General features: G+C 43.5%; 2 protein-coding genes across 7 annotated transcripts in view; one reads left to right on the forward strand and one right to left on the reverse strand.

The window, feature by feature from the left end:
• The window catches only part of TSPAN4 (tetraspanin 4), a 518185-nt gene that overhangs the window by 477598 nt on the left and 27377 nt on the right, over positions 1-13210 (forward strand). The gene's annotated exons all lie outside the window — the stretch shown is intronic.
• The window catches only part of CHID1 (chitinase domain containing 1), a 330760-nt gene that overhangs the window by 10693 nt on the left and 306857 nt on the right, over positions 1-13210 (reverse strand). Inside the window, exons 12-13 of one of the 2 annotated variants that reach the window (XR_012159319.2) lie at positions 7346-7465; positions 4790-5549 (exon numbers count right to left, since the gene is read on the reverse strand). The gene's annotated coding sequence lies outside the window, so the exon portion shown is untranslated. Of the gene's footprint in view, positions 1-4789; positions 5550-7345; positions 7466-13210 lie in introns of those variants that run through there. The other variant, XR_012159318.2, reaches the window with a different exon arrangement.

Here is a 13210-nt window from a genome sequence, read left to right on the forward strand (position 1 = left end):
CTCACCATTTGTGACTGAGGCCATTTCTGAATAAACTTGACTATAATTGACAGTGTCGCAGCCTGCCTGGATTACTGTCAGGAGCCATTCAATGCAATTTCTTGGGTGCAGCATCTGAGCTGTCCCAGCAAGATGACACCGAGTCCAAGTCTTCTGCCAGTGGCTATTATATCATTCTTTTGCTATTGCTCTGTGCTGGTTGTGGTCATTTAGAAGAGTGCTATGTGGGGGTAATATACTACCAAATTGAAAAGCTAGCATTTCACTCCTGCCACTTTGCACTGGGGTAAATAGTCAGACTCAGTGGATATCAGTGGAAAATCAGGGCCATAATATATGTTTGTGTATGCGCGGATCATCTGATTCCCCCACAGCTTTACACTGAAGAGCCATTATGCTAGCCAGGGATTGCCATAGTGTGGCAGTACTCCAATCATGCACTCTCCCTGCATGCCAGTGTTGCAAGGGAGAGCAGTGTAGGGCTAGCGTAGCCAAGCTCTATGCCACCCAGAGTTTCCCCAACACTGTGAGAATCTATGACTGTCTGGCCAGCAGGAGCAACACAAAAGTTGAGCAGGAGTACTTGTGGCACCTTAGAGACTAACCAATTTATTAGAGCATAAGCTTTCGTGAGCTACAGCTCACTTCATCAGATGCATCTGATGAAGTGAGCTGTAGCTCACGAAAGCTTATGCTCTAATAAATTGGTTAGTCTCTAAGGTGCCACAAGTACTCCTTTTCTTTTTGCGAATACAGACTAACACGGCTGTTACTCTGAAACAAAAGTTGAGATGAGTGGATAGTCCTGCGATCAGAATCAGGCTCAGTAATTCTCTCTACCTCAGTATCATTAGAATTACATGCTGTGCTTTTCTATTTCAGCAGAGAAATCCAAGCGATATCCATTCCTATTTCTGTGTGATAGCAGATGTACCTCCTGTTTTGTTTTTGTTTTTTTTATGCCAGAGTCTCATAGGATTTTCCAGATGGTGCCCATGAATTCCATGCTGTTGGTACTGCAGGTGATCACACAAACATCTATTTGCTTGTTAGACCTTAGGTGATTTGAGTCTCCATGGCAAACATTAGTACCACGAAACAGACTAGAAGATGCACTTGTGACATTCACAAGCTGACCCAATATGAGCTGTGACCTTCCAGCTCTGATCATTTGAGCTCCATTACTAATTAATCCTGTTTGCAAGAGTCTTCTCAGAAGGGAGCATCCCTAACTGAGCAAAACCAGAACCAGGCATGTTAGGGGTTCGCTGTGCAATTTCTAATAAATTTGCTGTAGTTGGTTAGTTTCCTGCTACTATTTCAGATCTGCAAGGGTTAATTGTTTGGGAGCCTAGCAGACATCGAACATTTCCAAGAGAGACAGTGGCCTGATTTCTGCCAGATAGGTTTTCTGCGTTTCATATATCGATCTCTCCTCCTGGTTGTGTCACAAGCAATAGTGTGTTACTCGGCAGCATAGGGTACCTGAGGCATCAGAGAACAGCATTAGCAGTTAGCATAGAATCACAGAAATGTACGACTGGACAGTGCCTCAGTAGGTCATCTAGTCCAGTTTCTGGAACTGAAATAGGACTGAGTATTATCTAGACCATCCCTGACAGGTGTTTGTCTAATGTGTTCTTAAAAACCTCCAATGAAATAGATTCCATAACCTCCCTAGGTTTTGTTCCAGTGCTTAACTACCTTTACAGTTAGGAAGTTTTTCCTAATGTCTAACTTTATCTGCAATTTAAGCCCATTTATCACCCTCCTCTTTATAACAACCTTTTACATTAATACTGTTATCATGTTCTCTCCATCCCCCCCCCCCAACCAATCTTCTCTTCTCTGGACTAAACAGTCCCAGTTTTTTTTTTCAGTCTTTCCTCATAGGTCATGTTTTCTAGACCTTAATTTTTGTTGCTCTTCCTCCAATTTGTCCACATCTTTTCCAAAGTGTGCTGCCAAGACCTGGACACAGTACTCCAGCTGATTGGAGCGGAGTAGCATGTCTCTTGCCTTGCTTACAACATTCCTGCTAATACATCTTTTTTTGCAACACTATTACATTGTAGACTCATATTCAGTTTGTGATCCACTGTAACCTCCACATCCTTGTCTGCAGTACTCTCTCATGGGTGGTCATTTCCCATTTTGTGTGTGTGCAATTGACTGTTCCTTCCTAAGTGTAGTAGAAAAGTCTGACAGAGACTGGCAAGAGGCAGCTTAAGGGCTCGTGCTTTAAGAAACGGACACACATGGCTGGCCATCCCAAAGAATTCAGAGCAGTCAATGGCTATGATATAAGACGGTGTATTTTTATTGCCATCATTAGGGTTAACCTGGCAAACTTTTGGTGATGCTCTGAGTGTGGAAGGTCCCTAAAGTTCTCCCTGTACGTTTTAAGAATTTTTTAAATAATGGGAGAGAAAAACTGGTAGACCAGAGGTCCCCAAACTGTGGTCTGCGCCCCCCTAGCGAGGCATGGAGGAACATCGGGGGCGGGGGGGAGGTTGGGCCGGGGTGGGGAGGGCTCCATCTCTGCTTTGGTCCTGCCCCCAGCCGCGTCCCCAGCTCCCGGCCCTGCGCCTGGCCCTGTCCCCAGCCTTGGTGCTACTCCACTCCTATCCCTGCCCCCAGCCTCAGCCATGGCTCCATTCCCAGACCAGGGCCAAGGCTCGGGGTGGGAATGGGGCTGCACCTGGGTGCAGGCCCAACTGCGGGTCTCGCCGCAGCCTGGCTGCAGCTCTGCTCCCACCCCCATCCCAAGCTTCAGTCCCTGGCCGTGACCCTGCTCCCATTCCCAGACCCACTCCCAGCTGTGGCCCCAGCCTTGGCCCCACGCTGAGGGGGTCTGGAGGGCATGGACGGGGTAAGGGTAGGATTGCCAGGTGTCCTGTTTTCGACTAGAACGCCCAGTTGAAAAGGGACCCTGGCGGCTCTGGACAGCACCGCTGACTGGGCTGTTAAAAGTCCGGTTGGTGGTGCAGCGGGGCAAAGGCAGGCTCCCTGCCCTTGCTCCGCGTGGCTGCCAGAAGCAGCGGCATGTCTCTCCTCCGACTCCTATGTGTAGGCGCAGCCAGGGGGCTCCACACACTGCCCCCACCCCCAGTGCCAGCTCTGCAGCTCCCATTGGCCGGGAACCGCGCCCAATGGGAGCTGCAGGAGTGGCACCTACAGATGGGGCAGCACGCAAAGCCACCTCACCGCACCTCCATGTAGAAGTCAGAGGGGGAACATGCCGCTGCTTTCAGGAGCTGCTTGAGCTAAGTGCTTCCCAGAGCCTGCACCCCCTGCCCCAGCCCTGATCCCCCTCCTGCCCTCCAAACATCTTGGTCCCAGCCAGAAGCCCCCTCCTGCACCCCAAATCCTTCATCCCCAGAGTCTGCAGCCCCAGCCAGAGCCCTCACAGCCCCCGCACCTCAACCCCCTGCCCTAGGCTTGGAGTCTCCTCGTGCATCCTGACCCCCTCATTTCTGACTCCACCCAGAACCCCCAACCCAGAGCCTATACCCCTTCCCACACCCTAACCCTTTGTTTCAGCCCCCTCCCATACTCCAAACCCCTTAGGTCCACCCCCTCTCGCATACCAACCCACTGCCTCAGCCCAGAGCCCCCTCCCACACCCTGAACTCCACATTTCTGGCCCCACCCCAGAGCCCACACCCCCAGCCGGAATCCTCACCCCCTCCTGCACCCCAACTCCCTGAGTCAGCCTGGTGAAAATGAGTGAGTGAGGGTGGGAAGAGCGAGCAACAGAATGGGGGGGGGTGGAGTGATTGGGGCAGGGCCTCGGAGGAGGGGCGGGGCAAGGGTGTTTGGTTTTATGTGAGTAGAAAGTTGGCAACCCTAGGTAAGGGGGAGCACTCAACCCTCAAAAGTTTGGGGACTGCTGTGGTAGCTTGCCGTGGTGACTCTTAAGAAATGGAACTAGTAGACTTCATTCCCCCCTCAGAAACACTTTCTCAATACGCGAAAGTGACCTTTCTAGCCCTGTACAGTCCCTCAAAATTAGGTCTGTTTCAAGACACGTATCCTCCAAGGCTAGACGCGCTCCCTCCTGTCAGAAGACGTTCTTAGGGCTGAATTAAAATAAATTAAAAAGTGGGCATGGGGGGGTGCGGGGGCTAGCTTAGGCGACTGCTAAATAGGGTATGGAATCTTCCATTGTAAGCGTGTATTCACTAGAGTATTGTTTTACTAATCGCTTGAGGTGTTTAGCACATTTGTATTGTCTAGTCTGGACACTCCCCCAAACGATTGTGCCAAGCTAACATTACTTTAGTTTGATACCTGGGGTAAATCACGTCTCCTCAGACTAACCTTTACAAACATGGCAGGTAACTGGCAGTGAGTTAACTCAAAGTAAAATCTCTGGGGTAGGCATACCCTTTGAGGACACTGATTCAAATGCAGCCAGGGTTCAGAACTGATTGAAAGTGACTGCCAGCTGAAGGTGGCGTGGTGGCCTCTCCAATTTGGTTTGCCAGTCTTGGTCCATTTCAGAGTGATCAGGTGTTCAAATTCTATTTGACGCACCCTTGTTGAGTCTCCATAAAGAGGCCATTAACTAAACTGGGTCACGAAGAACTTTCCCATTCATTCCCAGCTGTGGCCCCTCCAGGTCAGGGTGACCACGATATAAATAAGTGGGTATTGCTGCTGGCGGGAGCTGTTTTTCTTTTGGCCAGGCAGAGCCTTTCAGACTCTGGAGCTGTCAAGCTGGTGCCCTTTATAAACATAAAAACTCAATAAAAGAAAAAAAAGTTTTAAATTGCAAAGTACAGCGTCATTTTTAAATCAATATATTCCTTCTTCCTGTGTAACAAAGTGGTTTGTTGATGGATGAGATTTATGACACCAGATTGTATCTTTGCCTCCCTTCTCTTTGGATGAGATCCAGAAACTCCATGAAATCTTTACACATTATGAAAGTGAGCTCCAACTTGTCTCTCTGCTGGAGCCCCTGAGAAGAGAGAGCTGAACACCCTCCATGGCAAATGCTGACTTTGATATCTAAACACATGGGCTGCACATTTCCGTTGACACTCTGATGCTATTACAAACGGACCTGGCACTACCATGTGTAATTCTAAAAGCAGCATCTGCCATTGTCAGGAGGCACTGCTACTGTCTTTTGCTGTCCTCCTTGATGTTGTCTGGGATAGGAGCCAAACCTCGATCCAACTCACAGTTGTGTATGGCAGCCATAAAATGCACATGTCACATTCTGGATTACAGATTTTCCAGCAGAATCAGCTTGATATTTGGCTTTTTCCTCAAGCTTTTCAAAGTTTCTTTCTTTTTCTAAGTTTACTGCTGCTTAGTATGGTTTCTGTTGTTTGCACAGCAAATGCTGCCCTAGTGATAGGGAAATACAGCCTACATCATTTTGCTCTGCTGCAGACTCTTAACATGTACTGTCCACATGGGGAAATTGCCACCTGTCCCAGTTTATTATCCATGAGCTACTGAGAAATGACTCCCTTCTCTTCTCCAGTCACCACCTAGCATCTTCACCAGGACAATCTCCAGGTGGAAAATGCAACCTTCCAGTGGAAAAAAAAAACAATTAAACAATGGAGGTGGTGGAACGTTTGTTCCAGATACCATTCATCATTTTATATATTCTTGTCATGTCCCCTATTATTCATCTGCTTGCTAAGGTCAACAATCCCAATCTTTTTTCATACGAATTTTTCTAGGCCCTTGATTATTCCACTGCTCTCCTCTGAACTCTCTCAAGCTCTGCTATATCCTTTTTGAAATCCAGTGAGCAGTACTATACATAGTATTCCAGATGAGGCAACACCATTGATTTATATAGAGGTATTATAATATTTTTGGTATTATTTGCCATCCCATTACTTATGCATCCTAACGTCATTAGTTTTGACCACAGCTGAACACTGAACAAAGTTCTTCATTGAGCTGCCTACAAAAGATGCCTACATCCCCTTCTGGAGTTGACATAGTTTATTTAGAATCCTGTAAGATGTGGGAGCAGTTTCTTTTTCCTTTCTATGTGCATTACTTTGCATTTAACAGCATTAATTGGTCATCATGTTTCCCATTCACTTAATTTGGTTATGTCCCTCTGAAGTGCCTCGCCGTCTTTTCTGGATTTGACTAACCTAAAAAACCCCCACACTTAATCATTTGGAAATTTTACTACTTTATTGTTCATCCCCCCCACACACTTTCCAGATCATTAATGATTATATTAAACATCACTGGATCAAATAGAGAACCTGGAGGCAGTCCGCCATTAACTTTTTGTCATGATGAAAATCAATCATTGATTCCTACTCTCTGTTTCCTGCCTCTTAGTCTGTTTTTGATCCATGACAATACTTTGCCTCTCAACCCAGGCTAGTTAGCATCTGTAGTAGCTTCTCCTGAGGGGCATTGTCAAAACAAAGAATTCTGAGAGAGTAGTCAGATACTATTTTCCTTTGCAGAAACTGTGCTGGTTAGACTCTATTGTATCATGATCTTCCAGGTGTTTTATTATTCTATATATTCTATATTCTATTCTATTTTAATTACCATTTCAACCTATTTGTCTTGTAAAGCTTGCTGGTTTTTAACTCTCCAGATCACCTCTGAAGTCTTTTTATTTAAATACAGATACAATGTTTACTACCCTCCAAACCTCTGGTATAACAGCTGTTTTTAATGAGAGAGTGTATATTTTTGCTAGCAGCTCAGCCACTTAATATGTGAGGCCCTTCAGAGCTCATGATGTGTACCATTGGGGCCTAGTGACTTACTGGTTTTTTAAATTACCAATTTGTTCCAGCACTCTTTCTTCTGATACTTCAGTCTCTGATTGCACATTAATTACCCCAGACCTGATATGAACCAGTAATCTCCCTTCAAGATTCAATTCCTGGTTCTTCCACAGACTTCCTGTGAGGAAAGTCATTTAATCTCTCTGTTCCTCAGTTCCCCATCTGTGAAGTACTCGCCTATTGCGATTGAGCTTTTCAGGACAGGGACTGTCCTATTCTGTTTGTATAGCACCTAGCAACATGGGGGCCTGATCTCGGTTGGGGCCTTTAGACATTACCATAAAACAATATTGCCATAAGAGGGGCGGGGGGAAAAGTCAGCTCTTGCCAGCAGATGTCCTTCTAAATATAGGGGTAAACTGCAGTATCTCAGATATTACTGTAGTAAGTAGTGGGCAAATTACCTTTTAATGGTACTTATAGGTTGGGATCATGCACACAGGACAATACCACGTTTATATTGTGCCTTTTGTGCCATGCAAGTGATTTACAATATACATCATTCTTTACCACTAAGGCAATGCTGAGAACCAAGCAGGACAGATACTTACTCAGTAGAGCTGAAGTGTGACTGTCTGGAGTGATTTCAGGGAGAGATTTCCACCTTTGAAGTTCCTAGCATAGAAAAGCTCTGTACCCAGAAGCCTTACACTGGTAAAAGCCATTTTCACCTGCATCAGAAAAAAAACTAATGAGAAGATAATTGAACTGAAAAGAATCAAGTAGCTGCAGTGCCTTTTATATTAAAAAGGCTGACGTGAAATCGAAAGGCATGGTTGTCAGCCTGGCTGTTGCTGGGCCAGTATTTTTGTACTCCAAAATAATTGCTGGTTCTGTCATTGTCACTTGGACAGAAGCACCTTCCTGTGCTTACATAGCAGGTACCTAGATCCCTACCTGACAAACAGTTGAGGACACAGAAAAGGAAGCCAGTTTTTGAAAATCCATTACCCCAAAAGGTACAAACTGATACTAGTAAATACATTGGTTAATCCCAATAATGGCTTTAATGGCCTTTTAAAGGATTGCATGGTCCATACGCTCAGGACTTGTCTATATGGCAAGTTACTGCACAGCAAGCCATGGTGTGAATTTACTTACAGTGCACCAGCCTGCTAACAGTACCATCCCATGTGGACACTGCTACCGAGCAGTGAAAGTCCCAGAGTTCAGCTGGATGTTCTAACTGGCTTCACACAGTAACTTGCTATGTAGACAAGGTGTTAGATGCAGCCAACCTCTGAAAGTGGTGAGACAAGCAGGTCTGCAGGAGTCTGTCATCCTACGGCTACAGAAAGAAGATTGAGATATATCCCCCACTGCACACTTCTGTCTCTTTCACAAAATGATACCACAGAAGGAGCAGTCTGAAGCGCTTTTGTGCTGTCAAAACAACAGCTTATACCAACTATGTGCTTCAGGATTCACAGTTGTGCAATACACATTAGGATTCAGTTTGCAGTGGAAATGGGTCTGGATATGCCAGGCAATGCATTAGACTCTGAAAAAGCCTCAGAATTGATTACAATAAGACGTTGGAACAAGAGAATCCCAAAAAGGACGTCAGTTCCATCATTGTGCCTTAAATCAAACTGGATTCTATCTGCCATCAGCAGTAACCAAGAACAGGCTGGGATTGAAACGGCATCATCACGGATTCTGAGTCCTTTCAAAAGGAATTGCATATTGGAGCTGGTGAAAGCGTGACAAGTTAACTGGATATATGTACATTAGACTGCTGGATATAAGGGATAATGAGGCTAGGTGATGTAAGGACAAACTCAAATGGTTATAGCAAACTATGCCTATTTTGCTCAAGTTGACATCCTGAAAGTCCAAGAGATAAGAAGCATTTTAATTGCTGTAGATACATATTTAAATTAAAATTGATCTTAAGTCTCCTACTGGTGGTAACTGGTGAAAAGAATCACATTTTTGTGACAAAGAGTACAGGACAATATTAGACAGTATCTTCATAGATTTTAAGGCCAAAGATGATCATTGTGATCATCTAGTTTGATCTTCTGCATAGAAGGCCATAGGATTTCACCCATTAATTCATGCATCAAGCCTAATTCCTTGTGGTTGACCACAGCATATTTTGCATCAAAATTAGTTCAGAAATGTAGGCGTCTGATTTTCAGTCTGTTTAGGGATGCAACCATGCATGTCCCTCATTTCTCTACAAAATTACTAGAGTTGTGCGTACCTATCAGGTAACTGTGTGCAACTGCCTAATTTAAATGAATTTTCAAACACAGTTAACTGATTTTGTGTAATTGTGTATGTATATGTGTTCTTAAATTGGTCCTAGATCGCTCTTAAAAAATCTTATTTATATATTTGTGGTAAACATTCAAAAATCTTCCATGAACAGTTATCCTTGGCTCACAGCTTACACATTACAAACAACTCCATAGTTGCAGAGACTAGGAGAAAGGGATGGGGGAAAAGAGACAGGGAAATAAAATCAATTACACATGCAAGAGGCCAAAGCAGCAAATTAATTACAATTATATCAAGTCAAATATTTCTCCCGCATTCATTATCATGTTGATTAGGGGGAAAAAAAATCGAATCTGCATGCTGGGTGAATTCTACACTTGTAAATATTTAAGGTGTATGAATTGATTGGAAAACTATGTATGGCCAGCTCCTCAGCTGATGTAAATTAGTATAGCCCTGCAGATGTAGCTCATACTGTTCATTATGTGAACAAAGGGCTTCCTATGTAAAATATAAGGAACTCCTTGTGATTATTAAATCAGGTGGGGAAAACAGTACTTGACAATTGTCAGTGCTGTATCGGGAGACTGCAGCCTAGGGCCCAGTCAGTGTGGGAAAATCATGGGATTCCACCCCAAGAGAGAGGTGATGGCTCAAGGCCTGAGGCGGTTGTGCTCAAAGAGACCAGGATGGGATCAGAGGTGCATTCATCTAGTGACTGACAGTGTACTGTCTTTCAGGCACGATGGAAAACCAATTTAACAAACCATTTGCAGTCATTAAATATCACATGGGATTGTCTTCAAAGATAAATGAGTTACCTCAGTGTCCTGGCTAATCTCCAGTGGGATTAATTACATTCTTACCTATATTCACTCTCCAGTCTCTGGGGGAAATAGTCTTTTCTTCTTCCTATCCAAAACTGAGGTGCAGTTACAAAAAAAAAAATCACAGCTTATGCCAACAAACTATTTCCCATCTGTATAGTTCACAGTAGTGGGAACAATGAAAAGGAGAAGAGCTATAATAGAGGGGTAAAAGGGAGGGGCAGAGGCTGGGTGGGGAAAGATATCTAGGCAAACAACTTTGTTATCCTGGAGGTGAAAAATGAAGGGATATTCAGGAAATTTATTTTCTTAGGCTTTAAAAATTATAGGACCAGGTTCCTAGCTAGTACAAATCTGATTTCAGTGGAGCTCCTTGAATTTATATCAATTAAGGATCTGCCTGATAATATCTGTGAAAGCTCAAAGATGCTTCCACTCACATTGTTTATGCAATTGTAAACCCTTTCCCCTTGAGAGCAACATCTCAAGCATTGTGGAAATTCCAAGCTCCACCACCAGTTACTATGTGTTATTCCTGATGTAACTGCATTTCAAAGGCAGGTGAAGAGTTTATAAATTGGTTTGGAAGACACATTGGGATCCTTGTGGACGAAAGAAGGAACAAAAATGAAAGTCATTGCTGTTAAATGCCCCCGTCCCCCTTTGTTTTACTGAAGGAGGCCAGTACAGCTCTTCACTGCACCTGATAGAAAACAGATATGCTCTTGCAGGGAGTGATGCAATTTTCAGTAGTTGAAAATGAATTAACTAAGTGAAGATTGTTTAGATGTTTCCTATTATTGCAGTAAAACACGGCACTATAATGTGCTGTTGATTACACTGATTTGAAACAAGATACTGCAAGAATAACTTCTGTTCTCCTTATCTCACAACACAAGAATGAGTGGACAGTCAGTGAAACTGAAAGGTTCCAAATTCAAAATTGATAAAAAGGAAATACTTTTCCCACATAGTACATAATTAGACAGTGGAACCCATTGCCACAGGATGTCACTGAGCACAAGAATATAATATTATAGTCACACAATATTAATGAGGGATTGAATGTTTTAATGAATACTAGTATCCAGTGTTGTTATAATTAATGCAAAAATAAAAGGGGGTGGGGTGGGGATGGAAGAATATAGAATTTTGCCTTAAACTCTGAAACAATCTTTATTGGGGTGAAATTTTTATGGGGTGGGCAAAATGCCTTCTGCAAGGTTTCTTGCACCTTCCTCTGAAACATCTGGTGGTCCATTAGGACCAAGGTTCTGATCTAGTCTGGCAGTTCCCATGCTTGCTGCCTAGGGTAAAAGAAGGCTAAAGCAGAACTATCTGGAGTGCCAGCTTTACTCTGTAGGGAGAGGTCCAGAAATAAAACCCCGTCTCATATGCATGAGATACTCTGGGGCACAGTTGACCAAGTAAAGACTGTATGTAGACTAGAGTGTGGCATCTCAGACTGCACTTGTCAGTGTGAACAGGATAAAACACAGTGACATTTCCAGCACAAATAGGGCAGGTATATGAGGTAGATTGACCTCTCTGGCATATAGGCGGATGACAGATGAGAGAATGCATGTAATCACCGGACCGCATATGAAGAACAAGATGACAAATGCTGTAACCTCTGATTCATAGCGGGAGGATGCAATAGATGAGTTTTGAGACCATGGCCCATGTAGCTCAGGTGGATGAACAGTTGGTTTGTCAGTGTTTAGAGCGTGTATTGGGGTAATGGTATCAAATGGCCCATATTGCATATGAATTTGCTGATATCATGTGTGTGCCCAGGAAAATTATGTAAAATACAGTTTATCAAAACCGTGTTAATGAAGGGAAAAGTTATTAGAGCTCTGTTGCCCAAGTCTAAATAATTTCTAATATAAATATGTATAAACACTAAAAAAAAAAAAAAAAAAGTAGCACTCTTGGATGAAGTCTGCCTGTAGTATTTGTGACAATGGTTATAAGGTATCTCTAAAATATTGAGTTTAGTCTATACAACTCCCAGAACAGCTTAAAAAGTCTAGCCACAACACACAAAGCTCTCCAACCAAAATATATCAATCCTAGTTTGCTTGTAATAAATTGAATCAAAATAGTCACTTGTGAAAACATGTTTGTCAAAAACTCCTTTTGGCAGGTTTATGGTATCTTCTCTGCAACACTCCTCTGTGGCAGGGAAGAATGATTATCCCCATTTTACAGATAGCGAATGGAGGTACAGAGAAATAGTGACTTTCCAAGAACAGACAGGAAGTCTATAGCATAGCTGAGAAATTGTGGCTCAATAGATCCAAGTTAAACTAGCATCTCAACCACCAGGCCATTCTTTTCCCTGCAAGTTTTCCCAGGATCGTCTGTTCTCGCTTCCTCCTTTGCCCTGCAATTCATAAAGCAATGCCAAGGTGTCATAATAAATCTTCCTTGGTGTCTAAGGACTGTTGGGGGCTAATAGCATATGGGTGAACCTGTTAGAATTTAGGGAAGCATTAAGAAATCTGGCGGTGCACGTTTTTCCAGCCAACACGATTCTAAACATGAAGGTACGACCAGCTGGGAAGTGTTATGGAATGAGCTAAAGTAAAGCAATTCACACAGTGAATACTCCAAAACAAAACAAAAAATTCTACTCAATATTAGAGATATCTCAAATTTGGACAGAAACAACCACTCCCCCCGAATCCTACAAACCATAGCATGGAAATGCAGTGTTAAACCAATGCTAGTAACAGGAGGTATATACCAAGTAAGCAATGGCTAGTGGTCCATAGCATGTTCTCTCATTCCCCACATAGGATCAAATAGCTCCTAAGAGCCTGATCCAATTAAATTAATGCAAAGCCTCCCGCTGACCTCACTGGGCTTTTTATCAGGCCCTACATGATTTTCATTCTTTTGGCAGATGGGGTAACGAGGGTTTCAATAGCCAGCATGCGGTGCAGTCCCCAACGTAAAATAAGCCCCTCAGATTTTCATCCTTACAGCCAACCCAGGTGCTGAGTTAAGTCCTGCCCAATTTAAGGGGAGACTTACCTATCAGTACAATCAATCGCATCTCTCCCTAGCAGGCAAAAGAGCTCTCATGAATGACCTTATAGCTTAGGGACTTTCTGTTTACATTCAGTGTCTGTCTCCGTGCTAGCTGTAAAGAATGATTATCAAGGCATGAAATTAAAAGTTTCATCCAGTGGGAAACAATTGGATATATTGTCATTTCCTTACAGCTTCTCCTCCTTTGGTGGGGAGGGAAGATGGCAGGGAAGCAATCACCAGAAAGGTCAGGAACATTTACTTACCAATATTGAAATCCTGCTTAGCAGCTTTGTCCCGTTTTATAATTGCTGTTTGGAATCA

This window comes from Lepidochelys kempii, chromosome 6 (genome assembly GCF_965140285.1).
Source record: "Lepidochelys kempii isolate rLepKem1 chromosome 6, rLepKem1.hap1, whole genome shotgun sequence".
Taxonomy (NCBI): Eukaryota; Metazoa; Chordata; order Testudines; family Cheloniidae; genus Lepidochelys; species Lepidochelys kempii.